This window comes from Macaca nemestrina, chromosome 3 (assembly GCF_043159975.1).
Source record: "Macaca nemestrina isolate mMacNem1 chromosome 3, mMacNem.hap1, whole genome shotgun sequence".
NCBI classification, from domain to species: domain Eukaryota; kingdom Metazoa; phylum Chordata; class Mammalia; order Primates; family Cercopithecidae; genus Macaca; species Macaca nemestrina.
The window spans coordinates 133,002,104-133,025,720 of record NC_092127.1 but is presented as its reverse complement, the minus strand read 5'-3'; the positions used below and the strand labels follow the sequence as shown (position 1 = coordinate 133,025,720).

General features: G+C 38.1%; 1 protein-coding gene and 1 long non-coding RNA gene across 2 annotated transcripts in view; both read right to left on the bottom strand.

Moving 5' to 3' along the window:
- Positions 1 to 23,617, bottom strand: part of LOC105477342 (submaxillary gland androgen regulated protein 3B) — a 50,969-nt gene that overhangs the window by 25,125 nt on the left and 2,227 nt on the right. The gene's annotated exons all lie outside the window — the stretch shown is intronic.
- LOC139362388 (uncharacterized) lies at positions 872 to 23,585 on the bottom strand. Its single transcript, XR_011621208.1, has 3 exons — positions 23,523 to 23,585; positions 2,293 to 2,351; positions 872 to 1,112 (listed from the first exon to the last, which is right to left on the bottom strand). It is a non-coding gene; the product is annotated as an uncharacterized lncRNA (long non-coding RNA).

Genomic DNA, 23,617 nt, shown 5'->3' with positions numbered 1-23,617 from the left:
TGCTTCTTATGCATATTCTATTTAAAGACTCCAGGAAATTCATCCCAATATGTCATCAATGAATTTTACCCTGAAACTCTAATTCCAGTGAAACTAGCTCAGGGAATATGAGCTGTTAGTTATATGAAGTTTTAACACTAAATTGCTACACATGATGTGATTGGTTAATTTTCCATGTCAACGAGGCTAGGCTATGATGTCCCATTGTTTGGTCAACCACTAGTCTAGATGTTGCTGTGAAGGTATTTTTTAGATGTGGTTAACATTTGCAATCAGTCGACGTTAAGTAAAGCACATTACCCTCCATAATGGGGGAGAGACTTATCTAATTAGTTGAAGGCCTTAAGAGCAAAGACTGAGGTTTCCTGGAAAAGAAGAAATTGTGCCTCAAGACTGTAACACAGAACTCTTTCTGAGTTTCCTGTTTCCTGCCTGCTGGCCTGCCCTGTGGATTTTGGACTCAATACTGCCATAGCAACTCTTGCCTGAATCCCCAGCCTGGTTTCTTCTTTCCTTCTTTCTGTATATCCCATTTGGCTATGTTTCTCTGGAGAATCCTGACTAATATGAATGGTCTGATAAGTTTGATTGTATTTTTTATTTGCTTGTAAATCCTTAATAGCACTCACAACTTGGTATATTTGTTTCCATTTGTACTCAGACCCATTGTGCTTTCTTCAAAATTATTGATCACCATAAGTGCTTTTATACTTCTGTGTTTTTGCCCTTCCCCTTTCAACAGTTTGCCACCAGTGATCTTGTCTTGGCAAACTCATATTTATCTCTAAGCATCTAGTGCAGATTATCTCTCTTCTAAGAACATTCAGTTTAATAAATGAAAACATCATTCATCATTCACTGGTACATTTTATTCATTTGCTTAACTGATGGTTATTGAGCATCTATTGTGTTTTAAGCTCTCAGAATTGAGTAGTGAACAATAGTATCTGATTTCTTCCCTTCAAATGGAGTGTAGATAGCTCTATTTAATTAGGACATTTTGGTTTATAGCTGTTGTTTTGGAGTCATTATTACATTGTCTTCTTTCAGTCTCAGAGTGTTCTGGTTTTGATGGTAAACCATGTGATCATCCTAATTAGCAGATATGCACTCTGGTAGGGAAGATAAACATTAAGCAGGTTATTGGTTAAATTATGCCCTCCCCACAAAAATATGCTGAAGTCCTAACCCTCAGGAATTGTGAGACCCCATAATTGGAAATGGGGTCTTCTTAGATGTAATTTAGGAGTGACAAGATCATAGTAGATTAGGGTGTGCCTAATCCAATGACTGGTGTGATTATAAATAAAGAGACATCTTGGCATGGAGATATAAGGGGGAACCTCATGTGACAAGGAGGCAGAGAGTAGAATGATGTGTTTACAAACCAAGGAATATCAAGAATTGCCCAAAGCTTCATTCTTCAAAAGCTAAGAAGACACACAAGAAAAAATTATCCCCTACCAACTCCAGAGAGAGCATGGTCCTGATGACACCTGATTTCAGAGTTATATACACCAGAACTGTATGGGAGATAAATATCTGTTGCTGTAAACCACCAGTTTGTGGTACTTTGTTATGGTAGTCTGATAAAAGTAATGCAACATGCAATTTAAATAATTATGGATATTACATAAAGCAAGGTATAGTGTACTGTAATATGATGAAAGAACATAGGCCTGTGTAGATTTAGGGTCCAGGGAAGATACAAATGAGGAAATGTCATTTAGATGAACTTTAAAAGGTGAGTTAATCAATGTTTCAGGGAAAGCATAGCATGTTCAGTGATCCTGATTCAAGATATAGTTTTATGCTCGAAGGATGATCAAAATGAGATCTATATAGTTGGAATTTAAGAACACAAAATGACAGTAGCATATTACAAGGCTGCATAGATAAGCAAGGTTCCCATTGTGGAGACTCTGATAAATATAAAAACATTTTGGACTTCATTCTAAAGTTGGTGGAAAGTCACTGCATAATTTTAAGTATGGAGGTGGAAGTCTAGTATTTAACGACAGTTGTATGATAAGTTTTAAAACATAATTTATCTTTGTCCAGTCCTCATTTTTGTTAAACAAAAAACAAAACAACGAATCATGATAGCACTGAGTTGTTTGCAAAATAGATTTTAGTCTTATAATTGGCCTGATTATTTGCATAAACTGTAGCAAGAATAACTGTTTTTATACAGGCTCTTTACACTGGCTTTGATGGAACTCTGTTCCACAAGGAATATCAGATGAGACCTTTTAAAACCAAGCTAAGCCATAGTTTTGTATCCTCAAATACCTGTGAATTGGGTGATCCTCCTTCCGTAAGGTCTCATGATAAGCTTGGAGCTTCTGAACCTGTTAGAAAGTGACATTTTTTACTAAACACAGGTCATGAAGCCAGTGCAGGGACTGTGTCGACAAAGGTATGAGGCTGGTTTCCCCAAGGGGCTTTTATCAGCTCTGCAAGTTGAGCTTGACTTCTTAAAGGGAAGCATACCCTTCCAGTCAAAGCCTTGGTAAAACAACCAGTTTCTCCAATTGTGTCCTCTTGCAAAAGAAAATGGATTCTTATTGCATTGATGCAAACAACTATATTGACATAAGTTAAGAATGCTCACAGTTTCCAAATTCTAGAGGAACCAGGCAGAGAGAAATAAACATGCTCCAGATTTTGTTCACAGGAGTATATCTTACTCAATTATTAAAGGCCATAAATAGTTCAAAATAAGTTTCCTTGATTTTGAAAAATAAAACAAGGATCAGCAATATTTCAAGCAAAAGTCAGAAAGGTTATTTCAGTCTGCTGAGTTCATTCAGTTAGCTCTTGTTGTGCTTGATATTTGTGAACATTTCAGCTCTTCATGAGTTCTGTATGTTTTTCCTTTATTCCAATGTTACAATCTCCAAAGTTATCAGAAACCTGTATTCGAGTGCACCTATCAAAGTTCCATAACTTATTATAAACCATCTTTTGCAAAGGATTAGAACATGATGACAATTGTCTGTGAATAAAAAAATGTCCAGGATAGTTACAGCTAGAAACACAATTGACAAAGAAGTTTGGCTATCTCCATGGTTTATAATAACAACAACCTTAATTATAATTTATAGCATACACTTAGAATTTTATAAATCCCATACAATTTTACAGCAATATTAGCATTATTCACTAAAGTACAATCTAAAGGAAGATTGAACACTGTTTTGGCAATCCCATGTACCTAAATATGTCATATAATCCTATTCACTTCTTTTCTGGATACTCCAGGGGACCTTCTGAAGAATCCAAAAAGCCAAGTGTCAGGAAAGATGATTTTGAAACCGAAGTTTGATTTTGGGTAACCTGTTAAATATGTTACAGGTTTAAAACACTTGATGTTATGAAATAGAATTCCAGATTACCCTAAATTATTTTGTCAAAATGATGACTCAGAAATTTTAAAGAAACAGAAAACTTTTATAACTTTTTACAAATTTTGCTAAAGAGTAGATTAGTGCCTTAGGAGTACTTTGTTGTGCTTTTATTTCAATGCTCTATTTACAGAAAAACCAACCTTTTTGAATTTAGTCAATATGTTTGTATGTGGAATTTTTGCAAAATTAATTTTTATGATCCTTCCGCCATTTGTTTGAACTTTGATGCTTTATCTGATTTAAAATAATTCTCTAACTTTGGCAAGAATTTACATTTTTATGCCTTTTTATAATCTTTAAATAAAAACACATTTTATTATTCTTACATACCTTGAATGTAAATCTATTTTCAGCATATTCATTACATGTTATAATGATAAATTTTTATCAATTTTTAACTTTAATGTAAAACCTGGTAAGTTATTTTAATTATGTGCTAGGTGCAGCCAAGGTTTGACTCCTTCCAGTACAAATAAGAACATGGTTAGTTCTATATGTCCCAGGCCTTACCGATTGTGGAGCAGGGAAGTCAAATAGTTCTCAAAAACCAAAAATTGGTTTATAACCTTGAAACATTTAGCAAACCTAGTACCTAACCTGCATTATTTAGTCCACCTATTTATATTTTGATGACATCTGCTTTTTATTAATAATCTTTAAGGCTGTTTTTATGGCTCAGAGGATAAAGTCATGTGAATTTAAACGTAACTCAGCTTTTATCTTTCCTTTAAAAAATGTTTGATCCAAGTGCTTATCTTCCTTTAGGCTCATCTTCCTTTAATTAGAGCTCTTTTTAATAGATAATATACCCACAACACATATACAACTACACAGACAGGCAGAAGAAAACCCAGCAGTGATAAGATTTTTCATTTGCCAATCTCCTAATCGGATTATTGGCCTCCGGGTGGAACCCTTTAAGAGACGGCTAGGAAAATATAAGGCCTAATAAACAGGAATAGATGGGGCCAGAAACAGATTTTGAGAAGGATCTATCCTTTTTTTTTTGAGATGGAGTCTTGCTCTGTCACCCAGGCTGGAGTGCAGTGGCCGCATCTCAGCTCACTGCAAGCTCCTCCTCTCGGGTTCACGCCATTCTCCTGCCTCAGCCTCCCGAGTAGCTGGGACTACAGGCACCCGCCACTTCGCCCGGCTAGTTTTTTTTATTTTTTAGTAGAGACGAGGTTTCACCGTGTTAGCCAGGATGGTCTCGATCTCCTGACCTCGTGATCCGCCCGTCTCGGCCTCCCAAAGTGCTGGGATTACAGGCTTGAGCCACCGCGCCTGGCCGGATCTATCCACTTTTAATTCCTGGGGTCCCATGAGGAAAAGAGAGGTCTCTCCTGTCTCATGCAAGCATTAAAAGAGGTAAGGCAAAAACTGAGAAAAATAATTCAGGTTACTGAGAAAATTTTTTTTTTTTTTTTTTTTTTTTTTTTTTTTTTTGAGACGGAGTCTCGCTTTGTCGCCCAGGCTGGAGTGCAGTGGCTGGATCTCAGCTCACTGCAAGCTCCGCCTCCCGGGTTTACGCCATTCTCCTGCCTCAGCCTCCCGAGTAGCTGGGACTACAGGCGCCCACCACCTCGCCCGGCTAGTTTTTTGTATTTTTTTAGTAGAGACAGGGTTTCACCATATTAGCCAGGATGGTCTCGATCTCCTGACCTCGTGATCCGCCCGTCTCGGCCTCCCAAAGTGCTGGGATTACAGGCTTGAGCCACCGCGCCCGGCCGAGAAAATTTTTTTTTCCAGCAAAACAAGATCCCAGAAGAGAAAAAAACATAAAGGCCTTTTAAATATACCTGTAACTTGGATATTTACTTTTAATTAAGCTGAACACTCCTTAAGAAAATCATTTTAACTCCCTTATTATTGGACTTTAGCTGTACCAAGTGGCCAATATTTCTGGCTTTCAAACTTTACTAAAGGCTAAGAGAAAGGAAAATCCAAGGTGGTTCATTGAGGGGAGGGGAATCAACAAATAGCAAAAGATCATGCAGATATCAAACCAGAAGGGAATCATTCCCAAGCCAAGGTGAATCTGGGCCAAGTGGAGGCTAATCAAAGACTTGCCATGGGGTTACAGGCAACGCCCTCAAGGACAAGAAGATGGAGGCCTGCAGCAAAGTTTGCAATAGACCATAAAGAAAGATGCACAAAGCACACCAGATTGGCTACAGCTTAAGACTAACCTCGCAAATCCTTTCTCACAATTAAAACTCTACAGAAAATATAAACAGTGATTTCCATCATTCCCAGCTCAGTAAAACATCTTCCAAAAGGAAAAACAAACACAAAAAAACCACCTTATTTAAAAGTACACTGCTGACAGGGTGAAGAGGAGAAAAGGATGCTTGAGGCAAGAAACTCTTATTCCTATGCTAATGTTTCTCCACCAAGGAGAGACATTTCATTGCTGTGGAACAGAGATGGACTTCTGGGGGAGAGGAGGGGGAGACTCCATGGACATGGGATGGAGAATGCCAGCCAGCCATGCATCCCAGCCACATCAGGGAAGGGAGGGTGGTTGGGGAAACACTGTTTACCCGTCTGTCCTGAAAAAGGAAGGAAAGACCATGGAAAGGCTGGGTTGGACCAAGGCTGACATTCCTAACACCTGGGAGCCATGGAGGTGTGGGCACAGTTTCTTCTACCCTCAGAAAAAGTCTGAGGAAAAAAGGCTTGGCAACAAAAGAGAAAATGATTCTTTGGTTTGTATCTCGCTCACTCTTTCTCAAGCCCCACATTGGGTGTCAAAAATGTTGTAAGTCTTTCTTTTTAGTTAAACTAAAGACCAGGTTCTTGTCACAGGACCAGGAAATATTAGGCTCAAGGACACATAGAAGGGTGAGAAAAATGAAATTTATCAGGTGAAAAGGAGAAAACTCAGCAAAGTGAGAGGAGTTCCTATTAACAGGCTCCCATCTCCCAGATTGAGTCCTAGGTTTCCACACAGGAACAGGAGGGACCAGGGTCCTCCCCCTAAAAATGGTGTGAACTTCCATAGCTCCAACCCATTCTCCCAGTGTGCGGGCCAGTTGGAGTTTCTCCAGGGACCCCTTTATACTTGGCTGTCTTAATGGCACATGAGATGAATATGAAAGATGATATTTACCACATAAGACTGTGGCCCTGGGAGTACAGCAGGCACTGTAATCTCAGCACTTTGGGAGGCTGCAGCAGGAGGGTTGCTTGAGGTCACTAGTTTGATGCCAGTCTGGGCAACATAGCAAGACCCTTTCTCTCCCTCACCACCTCCCCACTCCAAAAATAAACCAAAACACAGGGACTTGAAGTAACTTGGGTTCTTAGTTATTAAGATGCTTTGGTTTCATACAATGGAAAACTTCACCCAAACTTGTTTAAGTAGAATAGAAAATGCATTACCTCAGGTAAATAAGCAGACTCTTTAGGCTAGCTATTAATACATGGTATGATTAATGTCAATTCTTTTATTATTTTATATTTGTACTTCTTGTCTCAAATTTCCTCAGTGTTCACTTTACTTGCAAGCAAACTCCTTCTTTGTCATCCCAAGATGGCTGGCTGTAGCAGCTTCTGGACCTAAATGTCTTCAGACTGAAGCTTATTCCCCAGAACCCTTCCAAAACACCTTGTCATGTCCTCTTTCCTCTGACTGGTTTTTGTGCTTATTCTACATAACTGTGGCAAGGTATGTGGGACACAGGGTGAGCAGGCAATGAGCCAAAAGCTTTAGAGATGGGTGCTGAGGGGCATAATTAACCAGCAAGATGCAAGACTAGGGGTGAGATGATCAGCTATAAGACAGCTGTTAGGCTAAACCAAGGCAGTGGCAATGGGAATAAATAAAGGAGGAGGTTAAGATAAAGAGTTAGAATGATTCATTATTCAACAGTTCACACAAAGCAATGTGATTTGGACTTGAATTTTGGAGCCACTCAGGTCTCTGGAACTGAGCTTTGTTAGTTACTAGCATCATTATCTGGGGCCAGTGACCTTTCTGAGTTTCACTTTGGTTATCTGTGAAATGTGACTACTCTAAATATCCACCCACTGTACGCCTATCATGCCTTCCTAGGGTCAACACGATTTAGAATATTTGAGAATAAAGACTCTGACTCATATTCATTCTCTAATTATTCATCTCAGCTGTCTCTTCTTTGCTTTCTATATTTATTTTTTCAAGAATTGCATATTCAAGACCTTGTGTCTCACATTTAATCAAACTTCAGGGAAAGAGAAATTTTGCTTTGAAATAGCACAATGTAAATGGATACTTAGGCACCCTTTCTTAGAAAAATATTCATTGACCACCAGGAATCTCACTGGCCACTCATCTTCCTGGACTGTAACCAGTTGCCAAGGTGCTCTGTTCACCTTGCTATTTCTAAGCCCTAGCCACAAATTCCTGTTACCTTCCATTGTAGAGCACATTTTTTAATTGTGTAACTGTTCTAGTTCAGTTTATGCCTCAGAGCCTGTCTCCTCCACATGAAGGGGACTATCAATCTATTTCTCTAAAGTCCTTGAAAAGAAGTATAGTTGGAGTTTATAAAATAATGTTGCTTTTCAGCTTTGCCAGTACTTTCAGTACTAAGATTATTTTGAGGATAAAATAATTAAAACTTTTAATGGCTTCCAAACAGTTAAGATTCAGGATGGTTAACAAGCACCATATAATTTGTCTCCTGCCTACCTTTCCAGTTTCATCTTACTTTTCAGCTGATACTATGTCTGTTCATATCCTTGAAAAATCTAGCCTCAGATATTTGGAGATGTTGTTTCCTCATCTCTCCACATTTTTCAGTATTTTAGCTTAAATCTCACTCTCTCAGAGACAATTTCTTGGTTTTAAATTTGTGTGACATCTGCAATTATAATCTTTTGTTTTTTCTTTGAAACACCCACCACAGTTTGTATTTAGATATTTCTTCCTGTGTGATTGAGATTGTTTGTCTAAAATTTGTCTTTCCTAGTAGATTAATTTCCATGAAGGCAGAGATAGTGTCACTTGATTCACGACAGTGTCTGAAAACATTTTCATGGTGCTTGGAACATAGTAGGTGACTAATAAATGTTTTATGAATGAAAAATAAAATACTTAGTGTTTGACACATAGTAAACACTTAAAATACTAGCTAATATTTTTTATGGGGTATAGGAAGTAAGGAAGAGAGAGAGACCTAGCATGGCTTCCAAGTTTTCTGGTGAAAGGAGTTGACAAACATTCATATTCTCCTGTGTACAGTTTATGTTCTGAATGATTGCAGAGCATTTAGAAATGCACAAAAGCACAGAAAATGAAACAAAACCACCTGCAGTCCTTCCTAGAGATTATATGCCTATTAATATATTGTGATATTTATAATCTAGCCAACATTCTGTGTGCATATGTGTATGTGTATGTATGTATATATTGCATATATGCCACTGTGTAGGTTTTATTAAAGAGTTGTGTGAAAATATCCTCCATTTGATTAAATATTCTTCCTTAGAAAAAAGATGCAAACTATGGATTCCTATGGATATATAGAAGTGTAATTAATTATATGTGACTACAATTGTAGATTGTTTTCAGTGTTTCTCCTTTATGAATGTATAAAATCACATTCTTGAGTGTAAGAGTTTGCCAACATTCTTGTATTTAAACATGAGAGCTCATACAGTGTGGTGATTAAAAGAGCATGGTCTCTGGAGGAAGACTGTCTGGGTTTAAAGCGTTCTTTGCTACATATTAACTATGAAGTTTGGTGCATGCTGAATAGCTCTTCTGACTCAGTTGCCTTATTAAAATGAGAATAATATTATTTCTCCTCCTAAGGGTATCATGAGGATCAAATGTTATTCTAAATGTAAATACAAATGTGCCCAACCACTAGTCAGAGCTCAATAACTGTTGGCACTTTCATGATCTCTGATTCTTGGGAAAATTATCAGAGCTAAAATGTGTAAAATAGCTAGGCTAAAAACTTCAATTTTTAAAAATATTTGCTACATGTATTGCCTGATTGACTTCTGGCCTTCCAGAAAGGTTGGAGAAATTTTGAGAAAGGTTGGAAAATTAGACAACTATGAATATGAACAGTAGTCACTGCAAATTGTCAAATGGTTACAAATGGTATATAATAGCTTTAAACATGTTTTTGAATATGTCTATTGAATATTTTTCATATGTTCACTGGCAATTTCTATTTCATGAATTATCTGTTTATTTCTACTACTCATTTAAAATACTTTCTTTGTAGAAACTTTTTTTTTCAAGATGGAGTCTTGCTCTGTCACCCAGGCTGGAGTGCAATGGCACGGTCTTGGCTCACTGAAACCTCCACATCCTGGGTTCAAGTGATTCTTCTGCCTTAGTCTCCCAAATAGCTGGGATTACAGATGCCTGCTAACATGGCCAGTTAATTTTTTGTATTTTTAGTAGAGACGGGATTTCACCATATTGGCCAGGCTGGTCTCAAACTCCTCACCTTGTGATCTGCCCACCTTGGACTCCCAAAGTGCTAGGATTACAGGTGTGTGCCACCACCCGGCCTGTAGAAACTTTATAGAGTAAGGATAGTAAACTTTTAACGGCCATGAATAATGAAATTAGTTACTTATTTTTAAATTTTAGTTTAATTTTCTTTGTTAAAATATTTTAACTACGGTGTCAAACCTCTCAGTCTTTTCTTTTTGCCTTTTCTTAATGTTTAGATAGATTTTTCTGCTTCATTTGGATAGATATAGAGGTGTATTTTCTTCTAAATTTTTGTATAGTTTTATCGTTTACATTAAAGTCTTTATGGAGAATTTATTTTAAAGTATGGTCTTAAACATAAATTAAAAATTTAGGCCGGGCGCAGTGGCTCAAGCCTGTAATCCCAGCACTTTGGGAGGCCAAGATGGGAGGATCACGAGGTCAGGAGATCGAGACCGTCCTGGCTAACACGGTGAAACCCCGTCTCTACTAAAAATACAAAAAACTAGCCGGGCGAGGTGGCGGGCGCCTGTAGTCCCAGCTACTTGGGAGGCTGAGGCAGGAGAATGGCCTAAAAACCCAGAAGGCGGAGCTTGCAGTGAGCTGAGATCCGGCCACTGCACTCCAGCCTGGGCGACAGAGCGAGACTCCGTCTCAAAAAAAAAAAAAAAAAAAAAAAATTGTTCATTATTCTAACTTAGTATTTTCCCAAATACTTGATTGTTCAGGCAAGATGAACTATTATAGCCCATGTTTTTGAAGTCCACTTCACTGTATAACAAATTTTTGTGTCATAATTTGTTTCAGGGTTTTAACATACTATTGTGATTATTCTAGTCTATAGTTTATCTAATGGTGTAAATCCCTATGCAAACCCCCCTAACACAATGTCTGCCATTCACTTGGTATTTGGCATTGTTTTTGTTTCTTTTTAAATATAATATAATTATCAATTTCTGTAGAATAATTCTGTTTCTGGTGACTAGAGCTATGTAATTCTTTAAACAAACAGTGACTTTTCATTTCACTCTAATCCTCCTCATTTGAGAGGTCTATACTAGAATATCAAGCACACTTACACACAGTAAATCAGTTGCTTGCCAAAAAGACTTATTGAAGAAAAATCAGGAAGGTAAAAACAGACCCATTTAAATAGTCTATGTCAGAAAATAATGAAGATTTATGTCTTGAATTGCTAATAAGAATTGTAAGAAGAGTGTGATACTCAGTGTTTAAGACCTGAAAAACATGGACAAAAATTCTGGAAATAAATTTTAACAGAAAGAAGATTAAATTGATTTATATGTTTACACAACATTTTTTCTGACAATATGCATATTTGTGAACTATCATTTTGCTTTAGTTTGCATCCAACATCTGCCAAGAATGCTACCATATTTCTTATATATCTTAACATGTGGGTGTTAAATAATTACTGAGTTGTTTTAATTCTTATATGGGTGAGGGTTGAAAATTTATTAATAGAAGAGAATCATTGGTGAAATATTAATGAAAAAATTGTTTAGAACAAGCATTTTGGGAGAACTTTTAGTACTATGGTAATGTTTTGAGATGTTAATTTGATTCTCTTCGTATCCTTAATTCTCACTAAAATATCGACAATTAACTAGAAGATATGCATCATTAAATGTTGTAGGAAGTGAGCTTCTACATTGCTGTGTCTTCATACCCCTGAAGGCTAGGATGAAAAATTTTAAATTAAGATGAGTAATTGCTAGATAACTCAAACTTTGTGATACTAGGGGGACTCTTACACTGCTGTTTGTTTTTTTAAGTTTCCATAAATCTGCTGCATGACCTGTAGTCCTAAGCATCTGCATTTACTAAGTGTAATACTTGCCTTAAATGCCCAGATTCTTTCATTTTTAAAGATTTTTGCTTGCTGAAAAAACTTCTTAGATGTTAAGGCTAGCTGGCTAGGCTATTGGCACAATTCTACATGATATCCCTTTTGCTGCTTTCAAATCATGAACTCATCTGGTTCTTCTTTCAGTAGTTCAAAGATACTTGTTTCAGTTGTAGAGATGACTTCCTTATAATATGAGGTATCTAATACAGAGGTAGTTCCAGAAAATGGCTCAGTGATCTTAGTTACAGTCTGTGTTCTATCAGTTTCAGACAAATCTTCTATAGATGATTCTTCCACCAGGATTGTCACTGCTGATGCAGGGATGACAAAGTCATATCTGGATTCAAAGCAGTAAGCCAAACAGATTGGGTCTCTGCCATTCTGACCAGCAGATCAGCCTAAGCATCACCTGGGGGCTTGTTAGAAATGTAGGCTCTTGGGGCTCAGGTGGACCTACTGGATCAGAGTCTGCAGTTCTGCAAAATCCCCAGATGATTTGTGTCCCTGATAGAGTTTTTAGAGTTTGCAGAATTTTGAGAAATACTAGCTGTCTTAGGTTATCTGTTTACTGCTTATCCTTGGTTTACTTCAGGCTAAAGGTTTTTCTTCAATTTTGGTAATTATTTTATCATAGCCCCTTTTGTAAACTATTTTATTTATGTTTCCTTTTTAAACTTATTTTACTCTTTTTACTTAAAAAAAAAAAAAAACTTCTATTCCCTATTCTTAGGAACTAGAAATTGCCAGACTGACAACCAGAACAGGACAGATTGTGCTGCAAACAAAGGCTTCTCTATATTAGGGATGGCAGGTGTTAGCAAAAATGCTGTCCTTTTTCATCTTGTGAAAATGTCAGGCATCCTTGTCAATAAGGAGGCATTTTACCTTTGAGCTTACACTTGACCTAGAATCCATCCCTGTGTCATATTCATGTAGTCTATTCAATGGCATGAATTAACAGGTAAGACTCTGAAGCCTGTATGTTATTCCTGGGCGTCAACTACACAGAGGCCCGTTCATTCATTGAATATTTCCACTAACACTTATTGAGGGCTTACCTCATGTTCAGATCTATGCTATGTATTGGAGCATCCCCAATAGTTTCCAAGTTTTTATGAGGTTTTCAGGTGAAACTGCTCTATAATACATTGTAAAGATATAAATATGAATTATTTAAATTTAAATTCTTGGTAGTCCCTATCTAACCATAAATAATCTCTGATATACTGAAAGTTCTAGATGCTAAGTACAATAAAATTCCTTTATTTAGACTAACACCTAAGACTGTTGTTAAGATTTAACAACTTCTCAGGGCCGGTTGCGGTGGCTCACGCCTGTAAAGTAATCCCAGCACTTTGGGAGGCCAAAGCGGGCAGATCACGAGGTCAGGAGATGGAGACCATCCTGGCTAACACGGTGAAACCCCGTCTCTACTAAAATACAAAAAAATTAGTCCCACCTGCTGGGGAGGCTGAGGCAGGAGAACTGCATGAGCCCCAGAGGCGGAGCTTGCAGCGTGCCGAGATGCACCACTGTACTCTAGCCTGGGCGACAGAGAGAGACTCCATCTCAAAAAAAAAAAAAAAAAAAAAAAAGATTTCAAAACTTCTCAGGCCGGGCGCGGTGGCTCAAGCCTGTAATCCCAGCACTTTGGGAGGCCGAGACGGGCGGATCACGAGGTCAGGAGATCGAGACCATCCTGGCTAACACGGTGAAACCCCGCCTCTACTCAAAAATACAAAAAAAAACTAGCCGGGCGAGGTGGCGGGCGTCTGTAGTCCCAGCTACTCGGGAGGCTGAGGCAGGAGAACGGCGTAAACCTGGGAGGCGGAGCTTGCAGTGAGCTGAGATCCGGCCACTGCACTCCAGCTCGGGTGACAGAGCGAGACTCTGTCTCAAAAAAAAAAAAAAAAAACAACAACTTCTCACGAGGCAATGAACATAGCAAGAAATTGTTATGAGAGTGACATTAAAAAATTATGTCGTGTGGTTCTTGTTTTCTTATATCCAATAATATTTAATTCTAACATGAGAAAATTTATTTATTAAAGTTATTTTCTTTAGGACATGGAATCCTTTGCTTCTTATATAAATGGGATTCTGTACTCTTTAAAAGTAGAAAATAATTTAAGTTGCATTTGTCTTGCAGTTCAGGTTTCTGGAGTAAAAATATTCCATTAATTTATACAAATGCTCAAGATGGATGCTTTATGCAGGGCTCCTCAGAAGTTGCCTATTCTCAGTGTGAAACAGCATGTTGTAGGTAGAGAAACAAAAACAGCATTTTCCCTATTGCTGTCTCTGAAAGGAGTTCTAGTAAACTAAGCTCTATTCCATTTCTTTACCTTCTACTTTATTAACATAGAGTCTGAACTAATGTTTATTAGTGTGGCCAGAGAAGTCCTATTTATCACAGTGTTTGGGGAATGCTATGAAAGGAGTGGTTTAATCCAGGCTGATAAATTTGATAATTAATTGTGATCATTGACTTAGATCTTTTCTTTCTTTCTTTCTTTTTTTTTTTTTGAGACGGAATCTCGCTCTGTCGCCCAGGCTGGAGTGCAGTGGCCTGATCTGGGCTCACTGCAAGCTCTGCCTCCCAGGTCCAAGCCATTCTCCTGGCTCAGCCTCCCGAGTAGCTGGGATTATAGGCGCCCGTCACCACGCCCGGCTAATTTATTTTTGTATTTTTAGTAGAGAAGTGATTTCACCGTGTTAGCCAGGATGGTCTGGATCTCCTGACTTCATGATCCGCCCGCCTCAGCCTCCCAATGTGCTGGGATTACAAGCGTGAGCCACCGCGCCCGGCCGACTTAGATCTTTTCATCTGATGCATTGATTTCACTTCAATTTACCTTGAAAGCTCTCTTTATATGCTTCATGTAATTATAACATAATAGCTTAAAAAGTGAATTTCAAGAAAATTTATCCAAGTGGTCTCCGATTTCAGCATGTGTAAGAGTATCCTAAATGCAGGTCCGAGGCCCAAAGATCAGATATTCTTATTTTCTCAGGTCTAGGATAGGGTCTGGAAGTGTCTGTTCTTAATAAGTAGATCAGGTGTTTCTGATATCTTAGAGAAAATGAACAATTTGTCTAAAGATATTTATTTATACAAATGTCATTAAATATCACTAAATGCTTCAGAACAATAATGCTACTTAATCTGCTTCTGTTATTATTAAGGTCTATTGACATTTATTTGTTCACTGTGTAAAGTAGACTGATTCAGAAATAGTTTCTCTTAGGTAGGTGGGTACTATGCTCTGAAAAGAAAACCTAATCTATGAAGATCACAATTTGGAATTCACTTTTGTATTTTTGTGTAGTCCACCACTAGGCCCAGCACACAGTGGATTGTCAGTAATTATTAGAAATGAAACATTAATAATCTCAAGCCCACCCAATACTGACATAAACTAGGGAAACTGGTCTTACTGTGAGGTTCACACTATGCCATGATGTTTTTGGCTGTGTCACTTATCACTTATTACTTTTCATTATATATTTTTGGATCTCCTATAGAGCTTTACCAGATGCTTTTCAAAAGTATGAGTTAGTGTAAGTGCTTCTTGAGTGAATGACTTCTTTTTCGGTTGTTATTTTTTTTCCCAAGTGAGTAGCACTTTAATTTCCAGTCAGTTAAAGGAATATTTTAGTCATAACGAATGTGTTTTCAGGCATCAGAAAGGCTTTCTAGTTTTAGTTTTTACAAATATTTTAATAAAAAAACTACTGTGCAATCAGCACAATCAGCAATCCCTGCATTGATATATCATGTCTTCAGAAAATTTGTCATGAAACTTCAACTGTATACGTTCTCATTTCCTATAGCTTTAAAACATTTAATACGCTTAAAATATATTTTTCTGACAATTTGATGGTAGTCCTTTTGAAAAACAAATAAAAAGGAAGAGATGTTTCTAGATAAGAGCTAGCTTTCCCAGATATTATCTGCTCTGTGTCCTCTTCCTGCAGTCCACTGTCCCTTCATGCTTAGCCCCCACTGACTAGATGGCTAGCGATAAATGAGAAAGAAAAAGGAAAGTAAGTGAGTGTCCCAACTGTGGAAGTGGGAAAGGGAGATCCTCCTCTCCCGAACACACACTCCAACTGGGGAAACTGAAGGTCTCTTTGCTAGAGAAGTTTCTGACCTTACCTGGAGCTGAGTCAAATTAATTGAGCGAAATACAGGGGTAGAGGAAGCAGGAGGAAAGGCCCTGGGAGCTCACTGGGTCCCTAACCAGGCCATTCCTGCCTGGCACCACAGGGATCCATCAGGAGGGTGGCCAGAGGAGAGGCAGAAAATACCACAAGGAGAAGGCAATCTCCAGCTGAACTTTGTAACAATTTGAATTGGGTGAGAAGCCTCCTCGCCAGAAGGTGAGGCCGGGGGCATGAATCCGATGTGCAGACTCCACGGGCAGGGGAAGAAACAAGCCCTTTTCTTTCACAGCTGGGAGGTGGGTAGCCTGGAGCAAGTTCTTAAGCCCAGCTTGCCCATCACCTGGAATCAGACTTGGGGGTGTTAGTGGGGGGCATGATGGGAGTGAGACCGGCCCTTGGTTTGTTTGGGAGCTGGGTGAAGCCTGTGACTGCTGGGGCTTTCCCCCACTTCTCTGACAACCTGCATGACTTAGCAGAGGCAGCCATAATCCTCCTAGGTACACAACTCCATTGACCCGGGAATCTCATCCCCAACCCTCACAGCAGCTGCAGCAAGACCTGCCCAAGGAGAGTCTGAGCTTAGACATACCTAGCTCTGCCCCCATGTGATGGTCCTTCTCTACCCACCTTGGTAGTGGAACATAAAGGGCATATAATCTGGTAGTTCTAGGGCCCCACTCCACTGCCGATTCCCCTCCATACTACCACAGCTGATGCTCTCTGGAAACTGCCACCTCCCAGCAGGAGGCCAACCAGCACAAAAATGGAGCACTAAACCACCAAAGCTAAGAACCATAATAGAGTCCTTTTCACCCCCTGCCACCTCCACCAGAACAGGTGCTGGTACTGATGGCTGAGAGACCCATAGATTGTTCACATCACAGGACTCTGTTCAGACAACCTCCAGTATCAGCCCAGAGCCAGTAGACTTGCTGGGTGGCTAGACCCAGAAGAGAGACAACAATCACTGCAGTTTGGCTCACAGGAAGCCACATCCACAGGAAAAGAGGGAGAGTCCTACATCAAGGGAAAAACCCATGGGGCAAAAGAATCTGAACAACAGCCTTCAGCCCTAGACCTTCCCTCTGACAGAGCCTACCCAAATGAGAAGGAACCAGAAGACCAACTCTGGTAATATGAGAAAAAAAGGCTCTTCAATACCTCCAAAAAACTCACACTAGTTCACCAGCAATGGATCCAAACCAAGAAGTAATCACTGATTTATCTGGAAAAGAATTCAGGAGGTTAGTTACTAAGCTAATCAGGGAGGCACCAGAGAAAGATGAAGCCCAATGCAAGGAAATCCAAAAATGGTACAAGAAGTGAAGGGAGAAATATTCAAGGAAATAGATAGTACAAAGAAAAACAATAAAAAATTTAGGAAACATTGGACACACTTATAGAAATGCCAAATGTTTGGAAAGTCTCAGCAATAGAATTGAACAAGTAGAAGAAAGAAATTCAGAGTTCAAAGACAGGGTCTTTGAATTAACCCAATCCAACAAAGACAAAGAAAAAAGAATAAGAAAATATGAACAAAGTCTCCAAGAAGTCTGGGATTATGTTAAATGATCAAAACTAAGAATAACCAGAGTTCCTGAGGAAAAAGAGATACCTAAAAGTTTGGAAAGCATATTTTGGGAAGAATCGAGGAAAACTTCCCTGGCTTTGCTAGAGGCCTAGACATCCAAATACAAGAAGTACAAAGAACACCTAGGAAATACATCTCAAAAAGAACATTGCCTAAGCACATTGTCATCAGATTTTCTAAAGTTAAGAGGAAGAGAAGAACCTTAAGAGCTGTGAGGCAGAAGCACCAGGTAACCAATAAAAGAAAACCTATCAGATTAACAGGAGATTTCTCAGCAGAAACCCTACAAGCTAGAAGGGATTGGGGTCCTATCTTCAGCCTCCTCAAACAAAACTATTATCGGCCAAGAATTTATTATCCAGTGAAACTAAACCATCATATATGAAGGAAAGATACAGTCTTTTTCAGATGAACAAATGCTGAAAGAATGTGCCACTACCAAGCCACTACTATAATTTGTATGAATTCATGCCATATTTCTCTGGATGTTGGTGGATTATCAGGGATATGACTTGGCTTGTATCTCCAGTTATAAACCTTGGTATAGTCAGGCCTGACTAGGGCAGAATGGAGAACTTGCTTCTGGCTTATAGCCCTCCTATGGGCACCATGAAGGTTAGTGCTGCCCGTGATGCTCTGGCATTTGGAGATCTGCACACACAACCTCATTACCCCACCTTTAACATCTGTGTCACAGATCAAGAGTTTGCAAACCATGATCCATACGCCAAAAATAGTCCAAAGATTTCTTTACTATAGTTATATTTTGTTCTTAGAATTTTAAAATTTAAATACCTTTGTGTCTGCATTCTCCTATAATTCTGGTCCAACCAGTCCTTGTTTTCTTATCCAGTCCATGACACTCATTTATAATAATAACTTGGTTCCTAAAGGTAAGTGAATTTTTCATTCCTATGACCACTCCTGTTTTCTGTCAAGTAATGTTAGATTTCTCTGTTCAAATATGAAATGTTGACATCCTAAAAGTTATTAATAAACAGATCAGTTCTCTCAGGTGAAAAAAAAAAAAAAAAGAACTCCTAAAAGGAGCTCTAAATCTTGAAACGAATCCTGAAAACACAGCAAAACAGAACCTCTTTAAAGCATAAATCACACAGAACCTATAAAACAAAAATGCAAGTTAAAAAGCAAAAACAGAAAAAACAAGGTACACAGGCAAAAAACAGCATGATGAATGCAACGGTACCTCACATCTCAATACTAACATTTAATGGAAATGGCCTAAATGCTCCACTTAAAAGATATGGAATTGCAGAATGGATAATCTGCAAATATCTGCTGCCTTCGGGAGACTCACCAAGCAAATATCTGCTGCTTCAGGAGACTCACCTAACACATAAGGACTCACATAAACTTAAAGGGGTGGAAAAAGGCATTTCATGCAAACGGACACACCAAAAGCAAGCAGGTGTAGCTATTCTTATATCAGACAAAACAAACTTTAAAGCAACAGCAGTTAAAAGAGATAAAGAGGGACATTATATTATGGTAAAAGGCCTTGTCCAACAGGAAAATATAACAATCTTAAACATAAAGCAACAGCAGTTAAAAGAGACAAAGAGGGACACTATATTATTGTAAAAGGCCTTGTCCAACAGGAAAATGTCACAGTCTTAAATATATATGCACCTAACACTGGAGTTCCCAAATTTATAAAACAATTACTAATAGAGCTAAGAAATGAGATAGGCAGCAACACAATAATAGTGGGGGACTTCAATACTCCACTGACAGCAATAGACAGTTCATCAAGACAGAAAGTCAACAAAGAAACAATGGCTTTAAACTCTACCTTGGAAAAAATGAACTTAACAGATATATGCAGAACATTTCATCCAACAACCACAGAGGACACATTCTATTCAACAACCCATGGAGCTTTCTCCAAGATAGACCATATGACAGGCAATAAAAAGATCCTTAATAAATTTAAGAAAATTGAAATTATATCAAGCACTCTCTCAGACCACATTGGAATAAAACTGGAAATCAATTTCAAAGGAACTTTTGAAACCATGCACATACATGGAAATTAAATAACCTGCTCCTGAGTGACCATTGGGTCAAAAACAAAATCAAGACAGAAATTAAAAAATTATTCAAAGTGAATGACAATAATGACACAATCTATCAAAACCTCTGAGACACAGCAAAGGTGGTGCTAAGAGGAAAGTTCATAGCCCTAAGCGCCTATATCTTCAGAAAGACTGAAAGAGCACAAACTGACATTCTAAGGTCACACCTCAAGGAATTACAGAAACAAGAAAAAACCTAACCCAAACCCAGCAGAAGAAAGGAAATAACCAAGATCACAGCAGGACTAAATGAAATTAAAACAAAGAAACAAACAAAACCCAATACAAAAGATAAGGGAAACGAAAAGCTGGTTCTTTGAAAAGATAAATAAAATTATTAGACCATTAGCAAGATTCACAAAGACAAGAAGAGAGAAAATCCAAATAACCTCATTAAGAAATGAAACAGGAGATATTACAACTGGCACTACTGAAATACAAAAGATCATCCAAGGGTACTATGAACACCTTTATGAACATAAGCTGGAAAACCCTAGAAGAAATGGATAAATTCCTGGAAAAATACTACCTTCCTAGCTTAAATCAGGAAGAATTAGATACCCCGAACAGAACAACAACAAGCAGTGAGACTGAAACGGTAATTAACAAATTACCAACAAAAACAATCCAGGACTGGATGGATTCAGAGCAGAATTCTACCAGATATTCAAAGAAAAATTGGTATCAATTGTTTTGACACGAATCCACAAGATAGAGAAAGAAGGATCCCTCCCTATTTCATTCTATGAAGCCAGCATCACCCTAATACCGAAATCAGGAAAGGATACAACCAAAAAAGAAAACTACAAACCGATGTCCTTGATGAACATCGATGCTAAAATCCTTAACAAAATCTAACCAAATTCAACAACATATCAAAAAGATAATCCACAATGATCAAGTGGGTTTCATACCAGGGATGCAGGGATGGTATAACATATTCAAGTCAATAAATGGGAGATACTACATAATCAAAATTAAAAACGAAAATCACATGATCATCTCAATAGATGAAGAAAAAGCATTCAACAAAATCTAGCATCCCTTTATGATTAAAACTCTCAGCAAAATTGGCATACACAGGACATACCTCAATGTAATAAAAGCCATCTGTGACAAACCCACAGCCAACATAATACTGAATAGCGAAAAGTTGAAAGCATTTCCACTGAGAACTGGAACAAAACAAGGATGCCCACTCTCACCACTCCTCTTCAACACAGTATTGCGAGCCCTAGCCAGAACAATCAGATAAGAGAAAGAAATAAAGGGCATCCAAATTGGTAAAGAGGAAGTCAAGCTATCACTGTTTGCTGATGATATGATAATTTACCTTAAAAACCCTAAGGATTCCTACAGAAAGCTCCTAGAACTGATAAAAGAATTCAGCAAAGTTTCTGGATACAAGATTAATGTACACAAATCAGTAGCTCTTCCATATACCAAGGGCAACCGAGCAGAGAATCAAATCAGGAATTCAGCCTTTTTTACAATAGCTGCCAAAAAAAGTACTTACAAATATATCTAACCAAGGAGGAAAAAGACCTCTATAAGGAAAACTAAAAAACACTGCTGAAAGAAACCATAGACACAAACAAATGGAAACTCATCCCATGCTCAGGGATGGGTAGAATTACTATTGTAAAATGACCATACTGCCAAAAGCAATCTACAAATTCAGCACAATCCGCATCAAAATACCACCATCATTCTTCACAGAATTAGAAAAAATAATTCTAAAATTCACATGAAACCAAAAAAGAGTCTGCATAGCCAAAGTAAGACTAACCAAAAAGAACAAATCTGGAGGCATCACACTACATGATTTTAAACTATACTATAAGGTCATAGTCACCAAAACAGCATGGTACTGGTATACAAATTGGCACATATACCAACGGAACAGAATAGAGAACCCAGAAGTAAACCCAAATACTTACAGCCAACTGAACTTCAACAAAACAAACAAAAACATAAAGTGGGGAAAGGACACCCTTTTCAACAAATAATGCTAGCCACATGTAGGAGAATGAAACTGGATCTTCATCTCTCACCTTATATAAAAATCAACTAAAGATGGATTAAAGACTTAAATCTAAAACCTGAAACTCTAAAAATTCTAGAAGATTACATTGGAAAAACCCTTCTAGACATTGGCTTAGGCAAGGATTTCATGACCAAGAACCCAAAAGCAAATGCAATAAAAACAAAGATAAATAGTTTAGACTTAATTAAACTAAAGAGCTTTTGCATAGCAAAAGGACAGTCAGCAGAGCAAACAGACAATCCACAGAGTGGGAGAAAATCTTCACAATCCATACATCTGGCAAAGGACTAATATCCAGAAACTACAAGAAACTCAAATCAGTAAGAAAAAAACAATTCCATTAAAAAGTGGGCTAAGGACATGAATAGACAATTCTGAAAAGAAAGTATTCAAATGGCCAGCAAACATATGAAAAAATGCTCAACATCACTAATGACCAGGGAAATGCAAATCAAAACCGTAATGCGATAACACCTTACTCCTCCAAGAATGGCCATAATCAAAAAACAAAACAAAACAAAAAACCAGTAGATGTTGGCGTGGATGTGGTGAACAGGCAACACTTCTATACTGTTGGTGGGAATGTAAACTAGTACAGCTGCTATGGAAAACAGTGTGGAGATTCCTTAAAGAACTAAAAATAGAATTACTGTTTGATCCAGCAATCCCACTACTGGGTATCTCCCAAGAGGAAAAGAAGTAATTACACGAAAAAGATACTTGCACATTCATGTTTATAGCAGCACAATTTGCAATTGCAAAATAATGGAACCAACCCAAATGCCCATCAATCAATGAGTAAATGAAGAAACTGTGGTATAGTTATACGATGGAATACTACTCAGACATACAAAGGAATTCGCGGCATTTGCAGTGACCTGGATGAGATTGGAGACTATTATTCTAAGTGAAGTAACTCAGGAATGGAAAACCAAACATCATGTGTTCTCACTAATATGTGGGAACTAAGCTATGAGGATGCAAAGGCATATGAATGACACAATGGAGTTTGGGTACTTGAGGGGAAGGATGGGAGGGGGGCGAGGGATAAAAGACTGCAAATAGGGTTCAGTGTATACTGCTTGGGTGATGAGTGCACCAAATCTCACAAATCACTGCTAAAGAACTTATGTAACCAAACACCACCTATACCCCAATAACTATGGACAAATTTTTAAAACATAAAAAAAAAGAAAAGGTTTAGTGGGTGGATTTTGGGATTAGTAGTGATTTGTGGAAGAAAAGGGGAGGTCTAGAAAGTCACTGGGCATATACAGTTATCTCTTCATGCCTCCTCATGAGTCCCATGTGCAAATTTGTGGGGAGTTACTATGCAACATGCAGTGGAAACTCAGGTTGTGACCTCAGCAAGTTCATTCTGTGTGAACTCCCTTTGCCCATATTGGTTCCAGTCGATTTCTGCCAGTTCTTTTAACTCGTAAGCAGAGGGAGCTTCAGTGTTTCAGCAACTTGTTTCTTTTCTCATCTACCATCCAGCAAACTCAAGAATTTCTGTTAGTTACTGGTTTCTTTAACTCTTTGGGGTACAGTTTCAGAAGTAACCCCTATGACATTCTTCTTTCCTTTCATTGGCTGAAATTCAGCACATGGCGATGCCTAATTGCAAGGAAGGCTGAGAAATGTAGTCTGGCTGTATGTTCAGAAAGAATAGGGAAATAGATACCCCTTTTAAATTATAGAGTTTTTGCTACAATTGACATTTCTATATAGTTAAACTACTTTTCTCAGTTAGGAATTCTCAAATAGATTTGATATTTCTTTAGAGTGACCCTTTAGAATAAATATTTCCTTAAGGGTTCACTTGATCTATACTCATGCAGAATTTTCTAGATATTTGTAGGTTCCTTGGGCCCAATATTTAATGATATGATGCTTCACCTGCAACTTGGGATTCTTGGGGCCATAGGAGACATTCTGAAGCAACATCCTTCTTGGTAATGCTACAGCCATAGTATTTGTAATCGGCAGTGATG